Here is a 24,499-nt window from a genome sequence, read left to right as displayed (position 1 = left end):
TTTAAAAGTCAACACAAAAGGCACCTGCTGATAACTGTGCAATCCTGATGCTTGTTCAAATCATGGCCTGTATGATAATTATACCACATTACAGGGAAAACATATATTTAATAGGTATATAGTTATTTCATTTATCAACAAATGGGTGAATTTGAAATAAACGTAATACAGTCAAAATACCACAATAAATTCGTATCCGGCACAAAGCTTTCTTTTGCAAGCCAATTTTGGATGCTTGCTTTATTTATTAAAAAAAGTTTATATGCCTCCATATCATAAAATGAAAAACACCAAAGCAGTTTACAGCACTAATACATAAAATATATAACAGAAACCATCAATTGACCATTGTGGGAAAATGTATTCTAAATTGCCTGCATAGTCCTCTCGGAACAGAGATGTTTCCATCAAGCGTTTAAAAGTTGACACAAAAGGCTGACTCTCTTTTGGTGGAGTTCGGTGGGGAATATCAGGTGCGAGTGACTGTCATCACCCCATTAATGTCTCTCTCTGTGATGCCTCCATCTGGTCACTGAGACAGGCCATCCATTAATGGCAAAGAATCCTCCTCCTCTTATCGCCTGAGCCATTACAATGCAACATCTGTAGAGAAGGATCCAGTGCTGGATTTACGTATAAGCTAAACAAGCTATAGTTGTTGAGCTTTTATTAGGATTGAAGTTGTGGAGGTTTCTTTAGGATTTTACCCCAGGAAATAAACTGCCACAGGGGCCGGACGAAACGGATTTTGGACATGCCTGAGCTAATGGATGCTCACCGCTTCCCTGGTGGGACTCTGTTGTGGACCTCTTCCTCCACTTCCTTTCTGGCCAAAGAGACCCGCATGGTCGCAACTATGGAGGCATTACATCCTAGCCTAGGAGGGAACAGAAGAAGATGACCTAGATCCCAGATCCTGGTGGTGGGACCAGGGCCGGATTTAGGTTTGATGAGGCCCTCAGCTCCTGAAGGTAATGGGGCCCCTTATATGTCCAGCTGTCCTTTGTCAACACCAAGTTGTCACTGTTTTTTGGTGTTGAATATATGCTATATGGTAATTGATGGACCTCATAGATATCTCAAGCCATTAGCCCATGTGGCCATGCAACCATTCCATGCAGAATGTAGGCACCCTATATATAGAAAGGAGCAAACCAGGGATATTTTAGGGAGCAGGCTAGCAGGCGGGGCCCATTACTTCCATCATAGGAACCTACACAACACAAAACACTCTTGCTGTATGTAGGTTTTGTTTTATTTGTTTTTTATCTTATATTTTGGAAATGTACACCCAGGTTTTTTTCCCTTTAATTTTTTGGGGGGCCCCCAAGAGAGGGGATCCCAGCCACGTCAGAGCCCGGCCAGCCAATCCGCTGGTCGGGGTGGGGGGACACGGCCGGAGTTGTTTAAACGGAGGAGTGAGCCAGAGGACTTCCTCTTTGGCTCGCTTCTTGTCTGGGGGGAGGTGAGGAGTGGCCATCACCTGCCACTCCATGCTTAAGGGTATTCCGTTAAAGGAATCCGGGGGTGTAGATCTAGTCTGAAACCCGGCTGGGGGGCTAAGGCCTTGACACGACCCCGACAGGAACACCAGGGGGAGCTTGAGTTGGTTTGCATTGACAGGGCTCCCCCTACCGGTGGCTTACCCTTACTGGACTTTCTGCACAATGGGCAGGAGCCAGATATAGTCAGGTCCAATCAATGCCTAAGCCAATACCGCTCACATTCTGTAATTTCAATAAAGTTGTGGCCCAAAATTTGCCCAATAACATAAACCTAATATCCGTGTCCTTGTGTGAGTTATTTCCAATGAGGGGGTGGCTGCGGGGTCTCGACACGCAACTGAGCTACGTGATCATGGTAGCTTTTTAGCCTGTGCACGAACAGCAAAAGTGACACTTGTGCTGAGCTCATGAGTATATTCCACCCAGCAGACCTCCACATGTGGACGCTATTTCTCTTTTGAACAAGCGTCACGTACAGAAGCAGCCCACAGGAAATAACAGCCTAGAGATCAAAGGCAGACAAACACGGACCATTTCAAGAGCGCTTTTTCCGTGGTACAGTGACGCTGCAGAGCTTACGGTAGATGAATACAGATCGATTTAACACCCCGGGCAGCCCACATCAAATGGCTCTTTAGAGATTAAAGCCAGATAAATGTGCACAAGTCAAATTGCTTTCTTGTGTTTGTTGTTTGAATACGGCACACCCAGGTCCATAGTCCAATGAACTAAAGCTGCTGCCTTTTTAGTTCATGCACAAAAGGCTGGATAGAAAAGGATTTGCTTTTCTCCGTGCTTCAGGGCCACCTGCAAAACTGAGACATCTTTCAGAATTCTATCGTTTTCATATTTGGTTTGGGGCAAGAAAATGAAGTGTAACTCATCCATGCACAAACGGAATCTAGTTCTTCATCCTAAGGGAGTTCCAAGTTTCCTGTTGCGGGGGCGAAGGAGGGGAATAAAATTTACCATCTTGCTCAGCTGCAATCCTATACACATTTACCTTAGACTAAGTTCTATTGAACTCAATAGGTTATAGAAAGAAGTTGCTTACATCAGTTCCTATAGTTCCTAAGGGTCAGATGAGATGTGGCAATGGCCAGCTTGTCTTGGCCTAAACTGGGTCCCAGTAAAGTGGGGGTGGGTGGGGGGGAAGGAGAGATGCTTTAAGGTAGAGAAGGGGTGGGAAGAAGGGGTTAAAACAGGCATGTCCAAAGTCCATTTCGGGGGCGTAATCCGGCCCGCCGGTCAGTTTAATCCGGTTCCTGTGGCAGTTTATTTCCTGAGGTAAAATCCTAAAGAAACCTCCACAACTTCAATCCTAATAAAAGCTCAACAACTTCAGTCTTAAAACTCAACAACTTTGGGGTAAAATCATAAAAAAGCTCAACAACTTCAATCCTAAAAAAAGGTCAAAGGTCAACAACTTTGGTTGGCCCTCATGGCCCTTCACTTCATCAAATCTGGCCCTCTTTGAAAAAAGTTTGGACACCACTGAATTAGCTGCATCTCTTTGGGTCTTGTTTATTAGTATCTGCTTGCATAGAAAGCCTTATTGCTGTGTTACCATTACTCTTTGTGTTGAGGTGAAGCTGTGTGTTCTTGATTTGCTTTAAATTTTATATCTGTTTATTTTTCAGGAGAATAGCCTGCTAGGTAGCTTTCCCTGCATGCGGTAACTCAAACACACACAGAAAGCGGACTTTTCGTGCTTTGTCCCCAGAGAAATATTGTTTTGCACAGATGAAAGCGAAGAGCACAGAGACACGGATCCTTGGCCCCGAACAGATAAAAATGAGGTAGCAGTGGGGAGAAAGGGGAGCAGAACACCCACAGGATGTTTATTTGACAGATGCGGTATGTTTGATCCTCACAGCTGTCTCCCAGTGGAGGGAGAGCGAGCATCATTTGAGCACACGGCACAGCCAGCTCCCTAATATCTACAAAGGAGTGTCTCTTAGGAGACGAGATTCCTGCCTATCCTTTATGCTTATAATTCCCACACTTCTGGCAATGTGCTAAAACGCCAGATCAAGCTGCTACGTCGAAAATATCATCGAAAATGTATAAACTATTATTGGAATGGCATACTAAAGATGAGGAAGACAAAGGGGTGGTGATACAATGGGCTAAAGATTTTGGATATCATATTCAGTTAGAAACTTGGGAAAGATTGTGGAAGGAAGGTATTAATTTTACTGCATGCAGTGCACTTAAAGAAAATGTTACGAAAATTGGCTAAAATGTACCTAATAGGTATCTAAAGCCATTTGCTGTACAGTGGTACCTCAGGTTACATACGCTTCAGGTTACATACGCTTCAGGTTACATATGCTTCAGGTTACAGACTCCGCTAACCCAGAAATAGTGCTTCAGGTTAAGAACTTTGCTTCAGGTTGAGAACAGAAATCGTGCTCCAGCGGCGCAGCGGCAGCAGGAGGCCCCATTAGCTAAAGTGGTGCTTCAGGTTAAGAACAGTTTCAGGTTAAGTACGGACCTCCAAAACGAATTAAGTACTTAACCTGAGGTACCACTGTATGTAGGTTTAATTTGTTTTTTATCTTATATTTTGGAAATGTACATCCACTTTTTTCCCTTTAATTTTTTTGGGGGGCCCCAAAGAGTGGGGCGCTAAGCTATAGCTTGTTTAGCTTATATGAAATCTGGCACTGGGTGGGACACTGAAGAGAAGTCTGCAGAAGGGATGAGCTGGGAGGTGCTGGAAGCAGGGGGTTTGAGCAATCAAGGGGGGGGGTCAGAAGAAGGACGGTTAGAGGCTGGGACTCAGAGAGGAGTCAGAGGTTGGCAGGACAGCCCCAGAGTCTTGTTACTTTCTGTTAATAAAGAGCTACTTGCCTTCCATGCCTGCTGTGTGTGTACCTGCCCTGTGGATGACCTGCCTCCCTGACAGCTCCTTGACAATATGACAGGCTGCACAGTGAGATGTTCTCTTTTCTGACACCATATTCTGCCTTCATTGCACAGCTAAAGTGTCAGCTAAAGTGGGTGTGACCATTGCATGACAAGTGGCTCCTCTACTTCCCTTGGAGCCAAACACTTATTGGAACCACTGCTCAAATCATTTTGTGGTGACGGGGCAAATATTGGACCGTGCTGATGTTTGGGTATTGTGTAATTACATGAAGGACACTACACCAATCCACTCACTCAGATTAACAAGACACCAGTTTGGCTAGGGAACTCGTTCCATGGTAATATTAATAGTCCTGCAAGGGACATGGGTGGCACTGTGGTCTAAACCACTGAGCCTCTTGGGCTTGCCGATCAGAAGGTCGGTGGTTTGAATCCCCATGATGGAGTGAGCTCCCATTGCTCTGTCCCAGCTCCTGCCAACCCAGCAGTTCAAAAGCATGCCAGTGCAAGTAGATAAATAGGTACCACTGTGGTGGGAAGGTAAATGGCGTTTCTGTGCACTCTGGTTTCCGTCACGGTGTCCCATTGCACCAGAAGCGGTTTAGGCCTGCTGGCCACACGACCCGGAAAGCTGTCTGCAGACAAACGCCGGCTCCCTTGGCCTGAAAAGTGAGATGAGCTCCACACCCCATAGTCACCTTTGACTGGACCTTGTCCATAGGATTAGCTGCATTGCACCTTTCCACTGGTTGAAATGGTTGTTCTTACCTAGGACAATTATAAAAAGGTAAACGGTAAAGGCCCCTGGATGGCTTTGACTGGACTTAACCATCCAGGGGTCTTTACTGTTTACCTTTTTATAATTGTCCTAGGTAAGAACAACCATTTCACAGAAGATCTACCCACCATGGAAGAATGGCAGATGAAGGTTATAGATTATATGGGACTGGCAGAAATGACCGGCAGAATCCGAGACCAGGGAAAAGAGACGGCGGAAGAAGATTGGAAGAAATTTAAGGACTATCTTAGGAAACATTGTAAAATTATTGAAGGTTAGAACGATGTTGATTCAGAAATTAAGTGGTTATAAGCTGTAATGATTATGTGATCAAGAAAAGAAAGGTTAAAAATTATATAGAAATTAGGGGAAGGATTTGCTGAATTGAATTAATTAGAGATTGGAATACAGAAAGGGGAGGTATGAGGAGGTCGGGAAAGTAAGTTTTATGAATATAAGGGATTGAAATTATACTTGTTGTTGTATGTGTTTTGTATGTATTTTTACTGTTTCTGTTTTTTGTTTTTTCTATTTTATATAAACTTTTAAAACTTTAATAAATATCTTATAAAAAAAAAAGAACAACCATTTCAACCAGTGGAGAGGTACAATGCACCTAATCCTTTGGGCAAGGGCTGAACAGTTTAGACTTCTAGACATGGGCTAGTAAGACCTTGTTCACGTGTGCTACTCTAAGTCAACCAAAACACAGGCTGCAAACTGAAACAACCGCATATTGCTTCTTTGCCTCCGTGTCTGGCCCGCTTTCTCCGCAATTTTATACTGTAAGCTCCTCAGGGCACAGACCTGTCCTCTTGTCCTCTCTAAAGACCAATGCACACCGATGCTGCTATATCTAAATAATCTGCTGCACATAGATTTCTGTATAATTCCCAGGGCACATCATATGCCACCCATTGCTCTTATTACTCTGCTCTACCCAATAAATGCTTTAATAATAATACTATTTTCTCACTGCCCAGTGCCTGAAGTGGAGATTTTAATCTGTTTTAGGAATTGTGAGATTCATATACTGCTATATCCCATATGACCAATTTGCATGCAATGCCTGATATTAATAGCTTCAAAGTTAGCACATTTTTTCATAGCCCGCCCTGCTTTGTCCCTTGTGGTTAGGGGTGGGTTTTGTGTAACTTGAAATGTGATCACATGGCCTGCGTTCAACCTAATTGTCTCCTCCAGCTGTCTCCCTTTATCTTAACAGTTTTTGTGTGTCTGTTTTTTAAACCTACTACTGTTAGCAGGCATTGGAATGAACTATCTACAAAAACATGCCTTGCCCAGGGACATCAAATCTCCCTCCCCCGCCACGATTTTTATTTTATTTTCTCCCTTTGAACATGCAGCCCAAATGTGAGACTATTGTGTAACTTGGAAGCTTGCACGCTGCTGTTTGAACGCTATCTGCTCCAAATAAAAGATATCCTTCCACTTGCTTAATATTCTCTGCTTTGAGGGGCCCACCGAAAGGGAAAAACAGGTTTCAATTTGTAACGTAATGAACAGGAAGGAAGGTAATACAACAGCAAGGGGCAAACAGAGCCCTAGGTTTTCTAAGGTTGCCCTTGAACATCCGTAACACAGTCGATTCGGTTTATTTACTCGAACTGGAAGAGATGAAAGTCTCTGTTATCCTAAATAAGATCCGAGAATACAGCGAGCTGTCAATTTGCTCTACTAGTGGGAGGTACAATCGGGGCAGTAGTATTTTTGTTTAACTGAAAGCTCACAGTGCCATAGCCTTAAAATTACAAAGCACCTCATATTTTACCAAGCTAACCACCACTCAGGAAGGAGCGTCACGCAGTAATATGGTCTGCATACATATTACAGTGGTACCTTGGGTTACATACGCTTCAGGTTACATACGCTTCAGGTTACAGACGCTGCTAACCCAGAAATAGTGCTTCAGGTTAAGAACTTTACTTCAGGATGAGAACAGAAATTGTGCTCCGGTGGCATGGCAGCAGAAGGAGGCCCCATTAGCTAAGGTGGTGCTTCAGGTTAAGAACAGTTTCAGGTTAAGTACGGACCTCCGGAACTTAACCCGAGGTACCACTGTATCCCCTTAAATCACATTCTACCACTCTATGAATTCTGGTCACTAGAGTTTAACTCTCAAAAAGTCATGGGCGTAGACAGGGGCGGCAGCTGTCACCCTCAAAACAAGTAAAAATATACAAACACCACCATCTCCCTCCCTAGAGAGCATTTCTCCAGAAAAAGTCAGTGCCTGCTTTTGTCACACAAATGCATGTAGCCTATCATTTCATCCTTCGTTATAATGTGCGAGCCGTTTTCTGCAGAACATCAGAATTCAGGATACCGCAGCAGTGGGTCTGACCGGCCATCTCTCTTGCTCAGCAATGCACTTGTCCCCTGGAGCGGTTATTCAGTCCTTTGCGGAGAGTAAAGACCTGGCTAAGGTCAACAATGACAGGGGAACATCTCCATGGGCTTTGCTTACTGAGTGCACACAGAAAAACTGCATGGGGGGGGAGGGATTTAAGAAGTGCGGAAATTTTTGCATCAAAGCCGAGAAAACTTGGTTTGGTTTAGATTTTTTTTCTAAAACAAGATGAAAAAGGGAGTGCTCTTTGTAATTTTGCAAAATACACACTCGTTAACCACATGAAAGGTACTCCCCGGCAGTGGCGTAGCGTGGGTTGTCAGCACCCGGGGCAAGGCAAGTAATTTGCGCCCCCTAACCCGTGGATTTGCGCCCCCTAACCCTAACCCCCAGATGTTGCGCCCGGTGCGGCCGGGCCCCCCTACACCCCCACGCTACGCCACTGCTCCCCGGTGTTAATTTTTTGTTTAGCTTCCTAGTTTTCACATGACGGAAGGTTTAGTCGGATTTTTCTGAGCCCTTGGGGTTCAAAAGAAAGTAATTTGAAACCACTGTTGTTGAGACATTTCATTCTGAAAATGCTAGACAGAGCCAGACAGAGGATGATGACAGCTGGGGGTCCTGCCCACCCCCACCTCCCCAACAGAAGTCCTGTCTGAGCCCATGCACAGAGTTACAATTCCAAGGAAACCTGAATAAGCTACAGTGCCCGTAATTTTTTGAGGGGGGAAATGTGCTTTAAAGTTACAGTGTGCACAAAGCCTGACGATGCAATTCCGTGCACATCTACTTGCAAGTAAGTCCCATTGTGTTTAAGAGGTTTACTCCAACCTAGGCAAGGGTGCACTGAACTGCAGCCTGCGGGAGAAACTGGGTCTTCGGTTCATGTGTTCTCATCTATCTCAATCCGTTCAGGACTTATTGACTAAGCTTCCAGAAAACACAGAGGTGAGAGCCTTTCCTGTACAGTAAGTCAAGTACCCGGAAATGAGCAGTTGACACAGTCTGCTTTGTTTAAACCTAGTGCCCATTTTGCGACCAGTGTTTGCTCTTGATTTCACTGGAAACAGGCAAATCAGAGATTTCAAGAGAAGGGTGTTGAAACCTCTGCATCAGTTCCCATAAGGTCACCCATCCGCAGTGTATTTGGGCAACAGCATTGTGTACAAAAGTTAGGGAGGGTATATTCACATTTCCTGTGGTTGGCATATATGCATCTTAGTTGAGCAGCTTCTGGCCTATAGTTTCAGGGCTCTGCAGAATCTCAGCTCCACTTTTGTTTTTTTGCTTTTCTTTTTGATGTTTACTTTTCAGGAACACTTTTTCAAAATGCCACCTCGAGGTTTACCAGATTTTCCTTCCTGCTTCTCCGCTGCAGGAGTTGAACCTGAGGTCTCATAAATGTGATGCATCTATTTTGCTAACAGCCCAGCCTCCTTCCCTTTACTGCTACAAGAAATGACGGAGAGAGCCAGGCAATGGCTGATGGTTGTTTTTTTGAGCCACAATACTGGGATGGTAATTGACTCTGGATGTTCAGTATATTTTTGTATAAGATGTGTGTTACCTGAATGTTGGACAGATAGTGTGGACAATGGGTTTTTCCACTTGGCCAATTGTTTTTTCGCTGCAGTGCCTGCAGAGACTATGAGCTCTCCGACAGCTCAACTGAACAGCCACTAAATCAGGAAAGAAAAGCAAATTCACTTGACATGTTTGAAGGCAGCAATCGTTCTCGCAGTGTTCAGTCCAAGCCTGTGTTGGGACCCAATCTGTTAGAAAGCTCAGTGCTTCAGAGGCTGAAAATAAGTTTGTCATTTATCACATCGGTCAAGGAGGCCTACGGACAATGATTGGCAGAATTCCAGGGGAGGTGAAGGAAACGCCGGAATGAACGACAATGTAGTTTTTAAGGACAAAACAGGTTGCAGTTGTGCTAATTTTTCCAGACCAGAGTCAAACGTTCAAAAAAGATATTCAAAATCTCAGCCGACGAGTATGCCACATTCTGATTCAAGACAGCTGTCTAAAAATAGGGACAATTCAGCCAGGTGTAGGGCCAAACTTCAAAGGGAAACCTATGCTTTCTTGTCATGATGTTAATGTTTGGGGCAGGGGGCATTGCAGGGAGAATTTGGAGGTGTCAGTAGCACAGCAGCCAGGGGGTAGATTTATTCACATGGGAAGAGAAAGATGGTCTCTTTTGGTAGATGGATCCACTACCAGATAGAAGATCGACAGACCCTCCAGGTGTCCCTATTTTCCAGGGATAGTCCTGGATTTACAAAGGCATCCTGGTTTCTATTTGATCCCGCTTTTCATTAGGACGCCTCGATATTAATCGGAGAAATGTTGGAGGGTATGGATCTAGGACAATCATAAAGAGTCTAAACAGACTTTTCGCCCACATATTGAAGAGCAGATATTGTATTCTCTGATAATGGACCACAGTTTGCATTTCAGAACATTCCAAAAGCAGTGGGGATCTGATCATCAGACATCTTCACCTGCCTATCCCCAAAGCAATAGGGAAACCGAATTAGCCGTCAAAATAGCAAAGACAATTTTGGCCAAAGCCAGAAAAGCAGGTACTTCTGGACTATCAGAACACACTTTCACAATGGGATGCGAGTCCAATCCATATGTTCATGATGCTTTGGGCCAGTTGTAAAGAATATTCAACTTTCATTTATCATTGCACAATTCAGCCAGCCAATTCTAGGATTACAGAGCACATTAGGATTCTTCCTCAATGCAACGACTGCTGTCTTTTTAGTCTTGCTTCTCCTGAGCCATATGAGAGGCAAATGTTGTGCTTTGCGGTGGAGCATGGCGATTGCGAACTCAAATGTGTCGGATGTCTTGTGATTTCTGTGCAGCACAAAGTGCTGATATTGTGAAAAAAAGTTGCAGCCCTTCTGGGGAAAAAATATTGCGAAAGAGTTTTGTAATGGCCGGACCTGAAAATGTCACTCAAAGCCTCAATGACACACTGGGCAATAGGTATAGGACACAATATAGATTCTAACCTCTGGGGGAAACTCTGGAAAAGTGACTTGAAGTTTACAGCATGTTATTATTTGAAGGAGAATTACCTGAAAATGATTCACAGGTGGTATTGAACTACGAGTGGGCTTGTTAAGATGTATAAGACTGAATCAGATAAGTGCTGGCGATGCAAAGAGGTGGAAGGAATGTTCTTTCATATGTGGTGGACTTGTAAAAGGGTAAAAGAGTATTGGGAAATGATCCATAATGAACTGAAAAAAAAAATGTTTAAATGTACTTTCCCCCCCAAACCAGAGTCCTTTCTGTTGGGAATAATTCAGACTGAAATCCCCAGGTGTCAAAAAAAGGTTATTTATGTATGCTACAACTGCAGCCTGTGTTTTGTTAGCCCCTAAATGGAAAACGAGCGAGGTCCCAACCAAAGAAGAATGGCAACTAAAGTTGACAGAACTGACACTTTCCAAAGTTACACGTTCAGTTGGATTTGTGGCGCTGCAGAGGGGTTGTTTTGTGCTTTTTTGGATGTTGAGCGATAGGCCAAGCTTTTCGTAAGCTTCTGCGAAGATATGTAGGATGGTTTGGAGGTCATCCTCTGAGCGTGCACACACCACGTTGTCATCAGCCTATTGAAGCTCTATGACGGAAGTTTCGGTAACCTTACTCTTCGCTTTCAGCCTGCTCAGAATAAACGGCTTTCCATCTGTTCTATACTGTATACGATTTCTACTCCGGTGGGGAATTTCCCTTCAACGAAGTGTAGGATCATGGAAATGAAAATAATGAACAGAGTTGGGGCAATAACACAAACCTGTTTAACACCTGATCTCATTGTGAATGGCTGTGTGTCCCACCACACCCCAAGCACAACTCTGCTCCGGAGAACCCAGATCCGGCGTTTAGCTCGCTCGCTTTCCCCCTCCTTCCCTGCTGCTCGCTTACGCGCGGCCGAGGAGAATGATGGCCACCCGCCACCCGCCACCCCGGGAAGGAAACCTTCCCAGTAGGGCAGCCTCTTCTTGCGCACGTTTGCCGGGGCCGCGGGGGGGGGGGGATTTCCTGCCGCATTCCGCCCCCCGCCCTCCCCAGCCAACCGGTAAACGTGCGTAACGGGACGGCGAGCGCACAGTGGCCAAGGCGAGCGCCAGAGCGCACAGGGAGCGCAGCCCCGGCGCTTCGACGGCGCGCCCGTGCCCGGGAAAGGCTCCTCCTGCCCTCGCCCTGAGCGGAGGCGACGTTCGGGCGGCGGAGAGTCCTCCCAGCTGCCGTTAGAGGAGCCAGAGCTCTTCAGCGCCTCCTTGCGAAGCGCCGGCTGCTTAAGGAGCGCCTGCGCTCCCTTTCGCCCTCTTTCCTCCTCCTCCTGGGCGGGCCTCGGATCCGCCTCCAGCCGCTGGCGGGGCCGAAAGGAACATGGTGGCCGCTTCCTCCCTCGCCAGCAACAGCGACGTTTCGGCTTGCTCGTGAGGCGGCGCCGGAGCGAGCCAGGCCGCGAGGGAGTCTCTGCGCCCGAGGCGACGACGGACGGGGAGCCCCGCGTCTGGCCAGCGCCGCCGGTGAGGCGGGGAGAGGAGAGCGCGGGGGGCCGGGTGGGGAGGGCAGGCTGACAGGCGGACGAGAGCTCGGCCGCTTCCCGGGGCGCTTCCTCGGTTAGGAGACCCCCTTAGCTCGCCCTCCAAGAGGGTCGTTTTGGAGAGGGTGGCGGGGAGAGAGCGCGCGCGCGCAACCCGGCCAGGGCGAATGCAGAGTCGAGGACGTGGGGCTGGCTGTTTCGCCCCCCACGCACTTCCCCGGCAGCAGCAGCAGCCCTTTCCCCTCCCCATAGCATTGGGGCAAGTTGGGGGTGAGTGGGAAGGAAGGCTGGAAACGCAGAAAGGCGAAAGAGAGAGAGGGCGCGTGGGAATTGCGCCCGGCCCCGGAGGGGGTGGAGGTGGCCTCTCTAAAGCGAGGGCTGCCCTCTTTTGTATAGGGTTTGGGAAGCGGAGGGCGTCCGGCGGCAGCCCTCCTGATGTGGGGTTGGGAGGGGTGGCGGGGAAAAGAGTCTCGCGCGCTGTTCTACTCGCTCCGCGTTTCCTCCTGGGAACGGCTGTCTCCTCCTCCTCCTCGCCGCGCATGTCCTCACCTGCCCAAGGTGTGCTGGGCGGCGTTCGCTTGCAGGTGGGGATGGGGAGGCAGCAGCTTGTCGCGGGGAAGAAGGCGGCCCCACAGGGCCCCATCCTTTCTTGCTGAGCATCGGGGAAGATGTGCCGCTTGTTGTCACATCTGCTGCGCATGCAGCGGAAACCGGAAGCCTACACACCTGTGCGCGCCTTGTTGTCATTTTGCTGCCTATAGGACAGCCCTCCAAGTGCCCCTGTTTTCCAGGGACAGTCCCGGATTTACAGACGCCGTCCCAGTTTCTGGTTTCACTCCAGAATGTTTCCTTAGGACGTCCCTGTTTTCATTGGAGAAATGTTGGCGTGTATGGGGTTATGTGACCCCGGAGCCAAGGAGATAAGTAACCATGAAAAGACATTTGAAGGCAGCCCTGTAGAAGGAGGTTTTTGATGCTTAATGTTTTATTATGTTTTTATATATGTTGGAAGCTGCCCAGAGTGTCTGGAGCAAAAATAATAAAAATATTATTATTATTATTATTTATTATTGAATAGTACGTCCCTATTTTCATCACCAAAATGTTGGAGGGTATGCTGCGAAGAGTAGCTTGCTTGTTAGGTGGTGGTTTTTACAAGGCAGTTTCTTCTTGAGATCATCAATCATCAGTCTTGAGGAAAGTGGTAGCAAGCTGCTTTCACTGGGCATTGCCATGTTTAGCAATGATATTTCCAATGTGTTTCAGCAATAGTTTCAATTTTTCATTATCGGTGTGAGGAAGCCATTATAACTGAATTGCTGGTGGGAAAAAAATCCTGCTTAGTATTTGCTCCAAATGTTCCCTCTCTGTGTCCCTGCCCCCAACTTTTGGCTTCCTCTGTGCCTGGCAGATGGAGGATTAGTTAGTTGAAAGGGCCCCCTTGGATGCCAGCACAAAGGAGATATATTCTGCAGGTGTTGAGGTAACTTTCTACCTTATCTGCTTTTTCCCTGCCAACTCCTCTCTTGAGTTCCTGTGTGATTCGACGTAACTCTAGAAGGAAATTGTGTAAGAAATCCTAAACATTATTTCTCAGGAAAGAGTAGAAATAAGCCAGTTGCTGTGATGTGTCATGATGTCTGTTGCTATGTGAGCTGAGTTCTGTAGTGTTTTGACAAAAAATAAAAATAAAATGGCAGTAATTCATGAGTAATTATTCAGGCAGTTTTCAGTTTCTGTTTACCTGTGTTTGGGGACCTGGCTACAAGAGCTAATATTATTAAGTGGACTTACCAGTACCTTGCAGCCGTGCTGCTGGTGTTGTGCAATATTCCGGCTCACTTTTTGTGTTTGGTACATAACACTTTTGTGTATGTAACGCTGCTCAGTACGATTCTGGATGTGCTATTTTGCTGCTTTTATATGAGGAAAGCGTAGAAAGAAATGTGATCCCTAAAGCTTTGAACTGTAAAAACATCTAGAGTTTAGTTCCATGTTTTGGTGCAGACTCTTCTCTAATAAACCAAAAGAGAGATGTCTTCGCAGCAGTATCTGCTAAAAATAACTGGGCCTTGGGTAGTACAGCATCTTGATTGTGACTAGTTTGCAAACCTAGCAAACTCGCAAACTAGTTAATAGCACTGTCTGCGTTTGTGAATAAAGAATTCTCAGTCCAAGCAGTTTGCAGTGGTACTTTACTATGCTTTAAACTAGGAATGTCCAACTGGGGGCTAAATCCTGCCCCTGGATCATCTTTATATGGTTCCTGGTGGGCCCTGTCAGATGCAGGTTGCGATTTGCTGCTTCTGTGCATGTGTGTGACGTCATTTTTGTGCTCATGCGCGGGCAGCGAAACCTGGAAGTAACCCTTTCCGGTACTTCCGGGTCACCGTGGGACGTAACCTGAAAGAATGTAACATGAGGTATGACTGTATTGTATATTTATTAATACCCTGACAGGGACTCAAGGTGGCTTACAGATAAAATAAGAATAGCTCAGAGTGTGGTGCTCATAATGCCAAGGTTGCAGGTTCAATCCTTGTATGGGACAGATGCATTTTTCCTGCATTGCAGAAGGTTGGATTAGATGATCCTCAGGGTCCCTTCTAACTCTACAGTTCTATGAAGAGCATAGAAAACCCCCCAATAATTTTAAAACAATTAAAGACATACACATATGATCTATGTATGATCTACAGGCAATCACAACAAAAATGGCACCAGGCCCCTCATTAAAAGTACAGTGGTACCTCAGGTTACGTACTTAATTCGTTCCGGAGGTCCGTTCTTAACCAGAAACTGTTCTTAACCTGAAGCACTAATGGGGCCTCCTCCTGCTGCTGCTGCGCCGCCGGCGCACGATTTCTGTTCTCATCCTGAAGCAAAGTTCTTAACCTGAAGCACTATTTCTGGGTTAGCGGAGTCTGTAACCTGAAGCGTATGTAACCTGAGGTACCACTGTAGTCACTTCCCAAAAGCCTGTTCTTCACCTGTTGGCAGGAGGACAGCTAGGAGGGAGCCGGTCTAGCTTCTCTAGGGAGAGAGCTCCAAAGTCTGGGAGCAGCCACCAAGAAGGCCCCGCTCTGCATCCCAACCAAGCAAGCCTGGGAGGGCGGCAGGACCGAGAGAAAGGTCTTCTCCCAAAGACCTCAGAAGTCAGGCAGGTTTGTATGAGGGGATACTGTTTATCAGATAGCTTGGACCTAAGCCATATAGGGTTTTATAGGTCACAACCAGCACTTTGAATTGTGCCCGGAAACAGTCCAGGAGCCGGTGGAGCTGTTGTAACAAGGGAGTTGTCTGCTCATGATAACCAGCCCTGTTCAACGGTCTGGCTGCAGCTCTTTGAGCCCGTTGATGTTTCTGAGCCCTTTTGAAAGGCAGCCCATGTAGAGTGCATTGCCGTAATCTGGGCAGGATATAACCAAGGCTTCTGACACTGGGATGCTAACTCTGCTCTCGAACCTTCACATCCATGAGTGGTTTTTCTCTCTCTTTATCGTGTGGCCTTCACTAGCTTTGGGACTCCAACTCTGTCAACCCCCCAGGAGCCAGAGGGGCAACCATTTGGCAAATGAAGCTCCTCTTGTGGCTTTTGTAGGCCCCTGATTTTTCTATTCCCTTTTGCATCCTCTTCGTCTTAAAAATGTTTTTCTTCTTCTTCTAATGACTGTCTTTTATTTTTACCTGCCGTTGCTAAAGCAATGAATTTGGTGACCTCTCTTCTCTGGAGCATCCTTGTTGACCTGCCAGGGTGAGGCCACGGGATGAGGTGGGTGCTGGAAGTCTGCTCCATCTCCCGATGACCAGATAATGTATTACCTGCCTTCCTTCTGCACCTCCAACTCTTCCCCGCTCCCCATGCAGATTTAGAAAAGGCAGTTGAATTTCTGCAAGAAGCTTGTCTGTGTTGTGTCTCTCAGAGAGCTGGCTTGCCCCACCCTAAAAGGAAAAAGGACTCCATTAAAGAAAAAGAGGGAGGGGGTCTTTCCTCCCCATCCTTTCTTCTTTTCACATTCCTCCTAAAGAAATGTGGGGAGGAGCTCCTTTGGCCTTTTTGGCCCTCCTGTGGATCTGTCATGGATTCTTTCGTTGCGATTCCTGCATTGCATGGGAGTCCCTTTGTGGTTGTTGTTTAGTCATTTAGTTGTGTCCCAACTCTTCGTGACCCCATGGACCAGAGCACACCAGGCCCTCCTGTCTTCCACTGCGTCCCGCAGCTTGGTCAAACTCATGTTGGTAGCTTCAAGAACAGTGTCCCACCATCTCGTCCTCTGTCATCCCCTTCTCCTTGTGCCCTCCATCTTTCCCAGCATCAGGGTCTTTTCCAGGGAGTCTTCTCTTCTCATGAGGTGGCCAAAGTCTTGGAGCCTCAGCTTCAGGATCTGTCCTTCCAGTGAGCACTCTGGGCTGATTTCCTTCAGAATGGATGGGTTTGATCTTCTTGCAGTCCATGGGACTCTCAAGAGTCTCCTCCAGCACCATAATTCCAAAGCGTCCCTTACAACTCTGCAATCCTATGGTTCATCTCCTCCAGCTCTAAACATGTGTCCAAATACCAGCAACCCCTGAGACAGAAAAGTTAAGCTAGGTGTGGGAAGCTTCTTATTCTCCTGAAGACCACATTACATCATGGGCGATCTTCAGGGGACCATATGCCAGGGCTGGGAGTAAAAAGTGGGTGGAATATTGAATTACCTTTGTACAGTAGGCTGAGGGAGTCAGCCCCAGGGAGCACCTTTGAAATCTCTGCAGAGGAGAGAAAAATGCTCCTAAAAATGATGGTTGAGGTTTGTAGAGTGCCCTACACTGTGCTTTGAAGCCCAGACAATTCACTGATCGTTGTGGCTTTAGAGAGGTTTACAGGTGTTGCAGATCAGTGGCACCTGAAACTCCCTTTTGGGCTGGCATCACCTTTAGCTGCCCCATACCTGCCATTGCATGTAAGGCCAGGTGAGCAAAAGGGCTTGGCAGCCCTAATCAGGCTCACAGCGTGGAGATTCTCTTGTCCCCCCTTAACCCAAAACTTTGATAAATTGCTTTAAATAAACTGGATCTTCTGAGAATGCAAACTTTCTTCAATAGGTGCATTGCGGGTTTTGTTTTTCAAATAGTTGGTGTCAGCTGCTCACTCATGAGTTGCTGTCAAAATAAGAAACCATTGTAGACACATGATAGAAAAATAAACATATGGTTTAACAATATAATCTAGGTTGGCTTTTACGAAACACTGATTTGAAAACATAAGTAATAAGGGCTGAACGAGATGTGATGAGTGTGAGGTTTGAGTGTCATGTGTGGCATTTATAACAACAAAAAGTGCGCATGAATTGGGAATGCAGAGAACTTCCTATACCTCCCCTTTCCACGTGCCTTAACTCCTTTGAAATAATTTCCAATATCAGAGCTAGGGAGATAAATGTCAGGCACGTGTGTGTGTGTGTGTTTTAGTGCTGTTAAAATCAGACATCCCGTTCTGAGAAAACGGGGCAATTCCACGTGTAAAACATACAGAACTTCCACTGTCAAATCCAGTTTAGTTGTAAATTCAGTCTGATAAGCATTGCTGTGAAAAACTCCTAAAAACAAAGGATCCCATATCCCTATAACTTGAATATATAGCTAATATATATGAGCCCAAACAAAAGCAAAAATCCCTTATCTGTGTGTTCATGGGTAGCTAGGCCAAGAAAACCAAACTACTGTACTTGTTAAAAAGGTAAACTCAAAACAAGCATGACTGAAATGGAATCCAAAGGAAGAAGAAGAAGAAGAGTTTGGATTTGATATCCCGCTTTATCACTACCCGAAGGAGTCTCAAAGCGGCTAACATTCTCCTTTCCCTTCCTCCCCCACAACAAACACTCTGTGAGGTGAGTGGGGCTGAGAGACTTCAGAGAAGTGTGACTAGCCCAAGGTCACCCAGCAGCTGCATGTGGAGGAGCAGAGACGCGAACCTGGTTCACCAGATTACGAGTCTATCGCTCTTAACCACTACACCACGCTGGTTCTTTGTAGCTTTTCCTTGTCTAATCCATTGATCAACTATTTTTCTTTCGCTTTAAAGGTAGCAGTGGTATTTATTGACAAAATAACATGTTGGTTCTGTCCTGCGGAAGAAGGCAGCATTAATCTCTCCCTCCCATTTTTACGGACAACGTATTTGTGGCATATGTGCCACCCCACCGCAGTGCAAAAACCACAAGTATTTTATTTATCTCATTAAATTGTTTTGACCCCAAACAATTTGAGGGGGGTGGGGGAAATGCCGAAAGTAGCTTCCAAACATCTGTAGTAAAAATAAATAAAAAAGCTGTGTCCTAATGTTTACAGTCTAAAATACATGACAAGGAAGAAGGGATTGGGAAGGAGAAGGGAGGAAAACTAGCTCAGGCACCACAACCTAGCAATTCTAAAATACAGACACGCTTTCACTCTCTCAAGATTGAATGTCTTGCCCTCGGCTGTACTTGAGGGACGATTCCAACAGATTCCATATGAAAAATGCTTCTGTCCCGGTGGAGATGGCAGTCCCGAATTGGTGGCGCATGCCCTTTTGGCTTGCACTCTTGCTTGAGGAATGAGATTATCACCCCTCTTTTATTGTCCATTCCGGGTTGCCCAGCCACTGCCCCAGTGTCCTTTCTCTTGGCAGATCAAGATGAGCAGGTGACAGCAAAGGCTGCAAGGTTTTTAGCTGGGGCAATGAGAATAAGATCCACCACTTGACTACTGATTCAGAACCCTAAAATGTATTTTACATAATTGACTTTTTATTTCTATTCTTTGTATATCATATTATTGTTCCGTTGCTATGGCCAATGGCTGACGCCTATAAAGATTCATTCATTCAAGCTCAGGCACCTGTTCTCAAAATGATTCGCTGGGATTGAATGGTTCAAATTGCCTGATGCAATGGCTGCTGCTAGGTGACAGTTTAGGGAGAGCTAAAGAGAGCTGAAAATTAGCAGAAATTATGGGATAGCTCTTCTTCTCTTCCCCTCTGCTTCTGCCTGATGGAAGGAGCATAAGAATCGAGGTGGTTAAGTCCAGTGGTTGTGGACAAATTCCAGCTGTAAATGATTAAGCTGATAAAAATAGGAATATATCCAGCCCTGCGAGATAATGTTGTAAGTAATAATAGGAATAATAAAAAGGCTTGTTGGCAAGTTAGCTTTTAAGCTGAGGAGTGAGAGTAGCTTTGGGATGTTACGTTGTTTGCCAAGTGCCGCTGTTTTGGTCTGTTTGAAGCGGATGTGGATTGTGTAACATTGATATAAGTGAGTAACTCAGTTCATAGTATCATTTTTGGTTCCCGTGCACCAATACGATCGTCCAGAGATCTAGTTTCTTGTTACCGCATTGTGCTGTTGAGATGGTAAAAGGTAAAGGGACCCCTGACCATTAGGTCCAGTCGTGACCGACTCTGGGGTTGCGGCGCTCATCTCGCTTTATTGGCCGAGGGAGCCGGCGTACAGCTTCCGGGTCATGTGGCCAGCATGACTAAGCCGCTTCTGGCGAACCAGAGCAGCGCATGGAAACGCCGTTTACCTTCCCACCGGAGTGGTATCTACTTGCATTTTGACGTGCTTTTGAACTGCTAGGTTGGCAGGAGCAGGGACCGAGCAACGGGAGCTCATCCCATCGCGGGGATTCGAACCGCTGACCTTCTGATCGGCAAGTCCTAGGCTCTGTGGTTTAACCCACAGCGCCACCCATGTCCTCATCCTACAGATAGGGGCCAAATAAAACAAGAATATATACTTCAACATGAGCCCCGATAGCTCAGTTGGTTAGAGTGAACCCTACCTTATCTGTAGGATGGGATAATACAGAAACTGAAATCTGCTTTCCCCCTACCCCCTACTCAGATCTCTCTTTACCTGCCTTTTTGCTCCCTTTTCTTGCTCATCTCAGACCAAACTATCGGCTGCCTGGCCATTTGATCTTGCTGTTTTCTTGCCATTTGGCTCTTTGCTACAGACAGGAAACCAGGCTTTTCAGTCTTCTGGCTGGTGAACATCTTATGTAACCTGTTAAGACTATGATTTCTGCAAAATCTGTTCCTCGCATATGTACAGACACACCAGAAATGCTGCGAGATTTTCTTTTATGCCTCGCCCAGTAATTCCCAAACAACGTATGTGCCGTGGGAAAACTGCTACCGGGCAGCAAGGAATCAATACTTTTGTGAGCCAGAAGAAGAAGAAGAAGAAGAAGAAGAAGAAGAAGAAGAAGAGGAAGAGGAGTTTGGATTTGATATCCTGCCTTTCACTCCCTTTAAGGAGTCTCAAAGCGGCTAACATTCTCCTTTCCCTTCCTCCCCCACAACAAACACTCTGTGAGGTGAGTGAGGCTGAGAGACTTCAAAGAAGTGTGACTGGCCCAAGGTCACCCAGCAGCTGCATGTGGAGGAGCGGAGACGCGAACCCGGTTCCCCAGATTACGAGACGACCGCTCTTAACCACTACACCACACTGGCTCTCAGCACCTATCCACAGGAGAAGCTGAGTTCTGGGCACTGGCCTGTTTATCCTCTGCTGAGTCTGCTGCATCTTCAGAAAACATCACATGTTGTATCTCTGTATGAATCACTGCTCTGAGCTTCCAGTCAGGTGACATGCTGAGGATGGCAACTTACACAGAAATGCAGGGACAGGGTTCTCCTCTGTGGGCGTATGTGCAAGTAGTACTGTGTCTCTAATCTTCATTCAGAAAAAAACGAGACACACTTCAATAGTACAGTGGTACCTCTGGTTGCAAACGTTCCGGAGGCCCGTTCCGGAGGCCCATTCGCAACATGAAAAGAACGCAACCCGCGTCTGCGCGTCTGTGCATATGCAGGTTGCGATTTGCCACTTCTGCGCATGCGTGTGACGTCATTTTGCTCGTCTGCGCATGCGCGAGCGGCGATACGCGGAAGCAACCCTTTTTGGTGCTTCCGGGTTGCCGCGGGACGTAACCTGAAAAAAGTAACATGAAGCAAACGTAACATGAGGTATGACTGTACAGTTATCATGATTTTATTTGTTTTTTTCATGTGAAAAGCTTTCCATTAATAGTAGACTGTAGAAGGAAAACAGGTGACTGCATTGGAGAAACAGGTTGTTCACAGCAGAACAAATGGAACTGCTTGGTTGGAGGAAACTGTGAGCAGCTTAGAGGCAAACGAAACACATGTCAGGTCTGGCAGGAAGTAGGGCTGGGCGATATATCACCAGCTAAACATCACAATATACTGATGTACAGTGGAACCTTGATTCTCGAACGGCTTAGTTGACGAACAAATCGGCTCCCAAACGCCGAAAACCCGGAAGTAAGGGTTCTGGTTTTCTAACGTTTTTCGGAAGCCGAACGTCCGATGCGACTGTCGGCTATTGTTTCCGGAGCGCCTGACCAATCGGAAGCTGCGCCTTGGTTTTCGAACGTTTCGGGAGTCGAATGGACTTCCGGAAAGGATTAAGTTCGAGAAACCAAGGTACCACTGTATACTGATATATCACAATGTCTGAAATCAGGAGGGAGCTATGTGGAGGCTGGCTTCACAGTTTTTCCCACATTCTGATTTTTGCATCGGACAAACACACACATCATGATTTGTGATGTATTATTGCCAGGTCAGAAATGATGAAGCCGATATCACGATATGCACTTGAAACTGGTTTTGGGTGATATACAGCGGTGCCTCGCAAGACGAAATTAATCCGTTCCGCGAGTCTCTTCGTCTTGCGAAGCACGGCTATTAGCGGCTTAGCGGCTATTAACGGCTTAGCGGCTTTAAGAAAAAGGAAACAAACTCACAAGAACTCGCAAGACGTTTCGTCTTGCAAAGCAAGCCCATAGGGAAAATCGTCTAGCGAAGCGACGCAAAAACCGAAAAACCCTTTCGTCTTGCGCGTTTTTCGTTTTGCGAGGCATTCGTCTTGCGGGGCACCACTGTATTGCCCACCCTAAAAGGTGTCATTCTCTCTGTTCTTCTGTGTCTTGCAGTTCAGACTTTCTTAGTGTTTCATAGTAACTGTAGCCCTTCAATTTTGAGATATTACTTGGACTACTCTGTAAACCAGATTTTAATATCCATGTTATAAAATGGTCCAGTTGTAATGCTAGAGTTTTCATATTGGAATATCTGATAAATGGAATGGCTTATCAGAGATGTAATAATGCATATAAATGTCTGAGGTATACAGATTCTAGTCATTTTTCGCAGCTAACAGTGAATTTAAAGTTAACCTCCCACTTTTTTCTAGTTTTTGGTTATGACCTTTTTTTTTAAAAAAAGGGGGGTCAATGTTCTTTGCTATATAACTGTTACTGACTTAAAAATGACAAACGTCTCTACTGTTGAAGGCATTTTAATTATTCTGTACCTAAATATTATTCTTGAAAATAAATAAAAATATCCAAAATGGGGAGAGGGACATGTTAATGTTGTCTCCACAGCTGCTTTTAAGACATCTGTATCTCTTATTGTAGAATGCCGTCCTTACTTCCCTTCCAGTGATTCATGTTTCAGTTTTGAATTCACCGGCATATCTTCTGCATATTGAAGATATCTTTGCTGTTAAACAGAGTGTTTATCATGGAAACGGTCGAAAGCATATGATGTGAATGACTTTCCCCCCATCTGGAGGTTGATAAGGCTCCGCTGACACACAGAAGAAAACGGTGTCAGAATGATTTGCAATTGCGTCTTGATGTTACTTCCATAAAGAAGAAAATACTGTAGCTTTTCTGCATTCCTACGGCTTTTACATTGTAGGGTTCGGAGTTTGTTTGGTGTTTGGGTTGTTTTTGTGTGTTTGTACGTCGTGTTCTAGTACAGTGGTACCTCGGGTTACATGCGCTTCAGGTTACATACATTTCAGGTTACAGACTCCGCTAACCTAGAAATAGTACCTCAGGTTAAGAACTTTGCTTCAGGATGAGAACAGAAATCGTGCTCTGGTGGCGCGGCGGCAGCAGGAGGCCCCATTAGCTAAAGTGGTGCTTCAGGTTAAGAACAGTTTCAGGTTAAGTACGGACCTCCAGAACGAATTAAGTACTTAACCCGAGGTACCACTGTACTCATCTTCAGTTTTAGAAACTCAGATATATAAGCTAGGTGCCAAATGGCTCCTTAAACCAAGGTTACAGTCGCCGAAATGGAACGTCTAGTTGCCATTTTGGCGCAAGACTGCTCCAGTGTCTTATTTTTCAAATGATGGACTGACTTTGATTGATTCTCAGTTAGACATCCGGATAGTTCAGAGGACAACCTTGAGCTAGGTTAAGAGCTTTGAGAACTTGAAGAAAAGTCACTTGATTCAGGGACAGTTCACATATATATTGGCCTAATCCAACTTCTTTTTTGTAACGGTGACACAGACCATTTATAGCAATAATATTCTCCATAACTTTGAGCAGGGCATCGGGGTGGGGTAAGTGATGACAAGCGACAACAATTAACTACAACGTTGTTTTCAGCTCCTGCTCAGGCTGGTTTTGGTTCCTGAAATTCATTCTGATTGTGCAGATAAAATATAACAGAATTATACAGGGTAGGGTACTAAGTGTATGAAAACAGTCAAGATCCAAGGATTGCCAGGCATGCACCTCCAGATGGTGGAGACGTCAGGCACCATCCTAGCATCCAGGCATCTTCTCTTGGTCGTGGTGTCTGATAGCCAGGTGCAAAATGCACCTTGTTGTTGTTGTTTAGTCGTGTCTGACTCTTCGTGACCCCCTGGACCAGAGCACGCCAGGCAATTCTGTCTTCTGCTGCCTCCCACAGTTTAGTCAAACTCATGCTGGTAGCTTCGAGAACACTGTCCAACCATCTCGGCCTCTGTCATCCCCTTTTCCTTGTGCCCTCCATCTTTCCCAACATGATGTGGCCAAAGTCTTGGAGTCTCAGCTTCACGATCTGTCCTTCCAGTGAGCACTCAGGGCTGATTTCCCTCAGAATGGATAGGTTTGATCTTCTTGCAGTCCAAGGGACTCTCAAGAGTCTCCTCCAGCACCATAATTCAAAAGCATCAATTCTTTGGCGATCTGCCTTCTTTATGGTCCAGCTCTCACTTCCATACATCACTACTGGGGAAACCATAGCTTTAACTATACGGACCTTTGTTGGCAAGGTGATGTCTCTGCTTTTTAAGGTGCTTTTTAAGATACTGTCTAAGTTTGTCATTGCTTTTCTCCCAAGAAGCAGGCGTCTTTTAATTTCGTGGCTGAAATTATGGATCACTGCCAAGCCGTGGTGAAGGGGCTTGAATAACTCAGAGAAGTTATGAACTATGCCGAGCAGGGCATCCAAGATGAACACGTCATAGTGGAGAGTTTAGCCCAAACGTGATCCACCTGGAGGAGGAACCGGCAAGCCACTCCAGTATCCCTGCCAAGAAAACTCCATG

General features: G+C 45.9%; 1 protein-coding gene and 1 long non-coding RNA gene across 2 annotated transcripts in view; one reads left to right on the top strand and one right to left on the bottom strand.

The window, feature by feature from the left end:
- LOC310753144 overlaps positions 1 to 24,499 on the bottom strand; it is a 356,996-nt gene that overhangs the window by 310,275 nt on the left and 22,222 nt on the right. The gene's annotated exons all lie outside the window — the stretch shown is intronic.
- DENND4C (DENN domain containing 4C) overlaps positions 11,840 to 24,499 on the top strand; it is a 92,267-nt gene continuing 79,607 nt past the window's right edge. Inside the window, exon 1 of the mRNA XM_083592679.1 lies at positions 11,840 to 12,087. The gene's annotated coding sequence lies outside the window, so the exon portion shown is untranslated. The remainder of the gene's footprint in view (positions 12,088 to 24,499) is intronic.

The sequence above is a fragment of the Podarcis filfolensis genome, assembly GCF_964270895.1.
Source record: "Podarcis filfolensis genome assembly, chromosome: 17".
NCBI lineage: Eukaryota > Metazoa > Chordata > Lepidosauria > Squamata > Lacertidae > Podarcis > Podarcis filfolensis.
Note: the sequence above shows the minus strand (reverse complement) of the source record. Positions and strands in the feature narration are given on the sequence as shown.